Source organism: Toxorhynchites rutilus, chromosome 2, assembly GCF_029784135.1.
Source record: "Toxorhynchites rutilus septentrionalis strain SRP chromosome 2, ASM2978413v1, whole genome shotgun sequence".
NCBI lineage: Eukaryota > Metazoa > Arthropoda > Insecta > Diptera > Culicidae > Toxorhynchites > Toxorhynchites rutilus.
The window spans coordinates 226,754,494-226,759,709 of NC_073745.1; positions in this window are offsets into that span (position 1 = coordinate 226,754,494).

Below are 5,216 nucleotides of genomic sequence, written 5' to 3' on the forward strand. Positions count from 1 at the left end.
ACGCATTAGTTTCTCATTACGGAATGATGAAATGCTAATTCGTTGATTCGGACAACAAGAGAAAAAGGGCCTCCGACGATCAAAGGATGTATCGAATCGTTTGTTTCATTACATACGTTTAACTTCTGGGGAATACAACCGTGCAATCACGCACTACAATCATTCACGGATTCGTTCCAATGGAGAACATTGTTCGGTTTTATTATCATTAACTGAGTGCAATCGAATCAACGAGTCAACAATATTTCCTCGGAATGATTAAACGAAACTATGACCAACTCCATGGATTGCAATATAGAAATAACATAATCAAAACATCAAATGCAATAACGGATGTTATGAATGGGTAATTTTAGTTATATTGATATTCTGTTTTATCAAACATAATCATCTAAACATAATGATTAGAACGTAGGAAAATAGTCAAAATATTTGAACAATTTTCCGTCAAAATTATTCTTCAATTAATTACTAGTGTCTCGAATATATTAAAAATATGTTAATGAACTGATGTTACTACATATACAAAAGACATATGTTACTAATACTCATAGTCAATTTCGCTGATTCCGAACAGAATATGTCACCGATACTATTCTGAGTATGAATAAATTATGAAGTTAACGCATTGCACTCCTCTTGCACTCAATGCACTCTTCCAACGTCATTCATCATTCCACACTCACTTCACGCCGCTCACACATGTAGTATATGCACGTATACTTTTTTATTATTTTCGCTGTTTAAACATCCTTAAGCTTTTATTTCAACACCATTAAAATTTACATTCACGTTACATTCCAACTTTCGCGTATGCACTCACTTTCCAGCAGCAACAAAAAAGGCTTCCATTGCCTAACGTGAATTGTCCCCCCTCATCTAGTTTCAGCGCATCACTTAGCATCATCTACAACACGTTGAGATGAAGCGGTTGGCACATAAGAGCAACAGGAGGATGAGGAGGAGGAGGAGGAGGAGGAGGAGGAGGAGGATGAGGTATGAACATAAACCACTAGGCCAGGTGTGAAAAGCGCCATATACAAAGACATCTCACGAGCACTTTTGCCGAGCGGGATGCGAGAAAGCATTACCAAGGATGGAAAAACATGACCGGACCAAATGCTAAACAACTTTTTTCGGGCAACATGTCTAGGTGCCACAAATTATGACTGTTTTGTGGATATATCCTAGCTGTACATATCGCTGCTTTTAGCAAATTATTTTCGTTCTCCTTTGCTTCATAAAACGAAATTTTGAATGTAGGAAGCTTGCATGATGATTCATTGGCAGTTCACGTAAGTAGGGGAAATGCCGTTAAAATGAACACCCTAAGGAATATGCCCTTTTAATGCGTCAACATACCGCTACAATTTCCTGTTTATGATGCAAGCAAAAAAAATGCTGGATAAATTTCCAGTCTAATCGTATATAACACCACATATGTCGCAATAACGATTTTGAGTAGTATGCGTTTGAAAACTCTTAATGAATCCTTACATTTTTCGTAGGGTGAAACCTCTATATAGAAATCAAAGACGTAGTCCTATGTCAAAAATGAAAACAGTACATTTTTTATGAAATGAAAAAAAGGTGTAAAATCGAGCTTTTTTAAAATGAAAATGAACAATTACACATACCAGGCAGATTTATGCGTTGTTCATTATCTAAATTTGTTTCAATTATTTTTTAAATAGTAGGTACATGTATGAATCAAGCTGAGCTTATTCACCTATAGTACTAATTAGAATTTTTTCATATGTACGAAAACGTAGTAAAAAACATAACGCTTCACATATTGTGGTTTGGTAATGGTTGAGGTGGCATATTTTTTTCAGGGTCAAAGCTACAAAAGGAACCCCTTGGAAAGAAACATGTGATAAGGTAGATCAGCTTTGGAAAACATAACATTGTTAGTCGTTATCCAGTGGTGGCTAATTTTGCCCCAATCAACAAAGAAATGCGAATGCGAATTAATCAGCGAAAACAAACTAAATATCTGTTTACCTCTCATTAAATATGTGAACAGTTGTTCAAACTGATGATTTGTCGAAGATATCAGGTTGAATAATTTGAATTTCACGGAAAATTTCTTAAATACGATGCGCGCAAAATTACATCCGAATACTTACCGTGAGAGAGATTTGTGTTTTATTTATTATTTTTTCACATTTGTCAGTTTCGTGCATAATACGGTGGTTTAAATAGCTTCAAATGTCCTAAGAATAGGATGATGAAGAAGTATCGATTGGTTTATAGTTCAATTATCGAAGTTTGAGCACTGGTTCATTTTAGCAACCTTGTTCATTTTAACCTCATTTCCCCTACATATTTCATTCCGGCAACTAAATACATGCGCACATTTTGTCAAATATATACCGGGAATTTGTAATTTTAAGTCTTCCCGCTGAAGATATTTCAATGTTTTTAAGTTTGTACTACTGTCAGTGGTATCAATTTTAGCGCGATCTGTCATTTAGTTTGTTTACATTGTCATTGAAAAGAATTTGATTTAAAGTAATTCCATGCCAAAACAGCAGGTCGCTGATTCTACTCTCTTCGATTTCATTCAAATTTGGTACTGATGGAAACTACCTAAAAAAAAAGGGCGTAATATCGAAGGATGGTGTTTTGAGATATAGAAGATTTTATCATTAAATTTGATTTAAAATTTTGAACAGAGCATTTAAAATGTAATTTTTTCAAACCAGTTAATGATTTTCCAACAACTTTGTCAAACATCCTATTCTAATTAAACATCTGGATTTTGAGTTACGATTTTTGACGTAGGACTACGTCTTACATTAAGAGTACCAAACCCGAAAACAGGTCACGTTTTCATGAAATAAAGTTAACGTTAATAACTATTTTTGCTGCGAACGGATTTTAACGATTTGCATACCAATCGAATCGGAAATTTTCTAAGATTTGTTTGATATGCCATACATTACAATCCCATAGTCTGTATATGGTTTAAACTGGTGAAAATTGGAAGCATTCTCATTTCCTCATACATTTGTTCTGTCTATTTGTGTGCTTTCCCGAACAGAGCTGTCAATAACGGGCAATTTATGCAGCCGCTATGATAGAAACAACGAAGGGGGATAGCGAAAAGAGAATATTTGCGGAGTAAACTCCACCCTTGCATAGTAATAAAGCTGTCACTAGCGTATAAATATTGCATCTCCTCTGAGGATAATTCTCAGAATCTTTCTGTGCTCGAAACAGCAAAGATCGCTTTTTCTGCTCGTTTTGTGTTCTATGTTTCCCCTTGAGCTGTGAACACTAGCGAATATTCCACTTGAAGTGCATCTGGCATTGCAATTAACACAAGCAGGCGAAAAAAGAGAAGAGTGCAAATGATTAGAGGTCGCTTCTAGCCATCAGTGTTTGGCTTTGTGTGTGTTGCTTGTTTTGGTTGCGCGAAACTCAGAACTTGTTCATTTCCTGTACATGAGAAAAGCACACCTTCGATACTTTCAGCTGCCATTCGTTTTTGCTCTCGTGCGCATCGGCTCTGTTCTGATGCAATAAGCTCCTAGCTTTGTTGACGGTTTTGACCGAGAGTCAAGAAATGATTTTTCATAAAGGGAATTGCCGCGATGTTTCATTTTAATCGCTGCAACTGTGTGCATCTGTTAGACGCGTGTTTGATGCTTGTTGAATGGCGATGCACGGAAGCTTCGTTAAAGTTAAATACTCAGTGCTATGTGTGCATTGATATAAAAAAACAAATTGCGACATATGACCAATTAGTGTATTGTTCTCGCAAAGGCAAGGAAGAATCGTTGCTTCTCGAAAAGATTCTATAAAATCACGCAAGCCATTAAACCTTTTCAGGGTCCCCGGAACTTTATACTAAAGAGTTATTTATGAAATTTCGACGTATTCGCAAAAAAAAATTTCCGAAATGATAAACCAACAAATTAAAAAAAAAGATTGCGTAGTCCTACGTCCTAAGCGGTCGTGTGTCGGATACAACTTCTCGATTTTTTTTTGAAAGGTTAATGTTTAAAAAAAACAGTCGTTATTTAAATTGGTCATATTATAATAAGAATTGTGATTTTGGTAGCTTCATACGTACCAAGTTTAGATATAATCGAAGAGGGAATACATTTGGTGATTCAACTATGTCGAGAACACGGGTGTATGAATGGTATAAGGCATTACGGACGGTCGTGGAGAGATTAAGTATTTGCCACGTCAAGGATTCATTCTTCAACTGATGAAATAAAAGGAACGGTACTCTGAAGTCGTCATTTAAGTTTGAGAGAGCAGGCTCGTATATTGAAAATTTCTTACGGGCCGCTCGTAATATTTTGGTTGAAGTTTTGGGCATTAGAAAAGTCGCAGCACGATTAGTGCCAAAACAGTTAAATTTTCTTCAAAATTTCACAATTAAGTGGCTAAAGTGGCCCATAGACGTTCAGTATTATTGTTGAATGTGGGTTGCTCAATGTTTTGACGGAGGCCCCTGGACGGTCAATATTATTGTACAATATTTTGTTTTGTACAAAAGATTGTACCGTATGGAGGCGGTATTGAAGGTTGTACAAAATGTTGCACAATCGCGAGCAGAGACGTACAACCACATTGTGCAAACCGTCCCTTCCGGAATTTGAACATTAGAATGGGACTTTTTACATCATGTTATTCGATTACTTGAAACACGTAGTCCTCACGCTTATTTAACCACTTTGCTATATATTATATATCCAAATATTTCAAAACATTCTCAAAAACTCACCATTATAATATGAAATTATCGTCAGACATAATTTGAGTTTAATATTATTTCACAATTTGCGAGAAAACGTATTACATTATAACATTCGTTTTCCAGATGGTGCAAAACGAAGTCAGTGCTGTCAACGCAAATAGGAAAACGAAATGCGGCGTAAAACTTAATGAATGTAATGAATATACCGTTCTGAATTATATTTCAGACACTTTGCAATAATATCTCGAAATGCTTAATGCCCTGATGATATAAGTATGAACATAATTTCACAATTGATTCTTTAGAGTAACCCCCCGGGTTTCACTATAATTTCATATGAGAGTTACATTTGAATAATAACATAGTAGGCAAAAATCCAACATCACTACTCATTATCGTCTGTGTTTGCTGTTAGCTTAGCGTGGGAACGTAGAATTTAACCGTTCATCAATATTTAAATTTCTCTCGTGTTTCATCAGGTTTCATCACCGTTATAAGT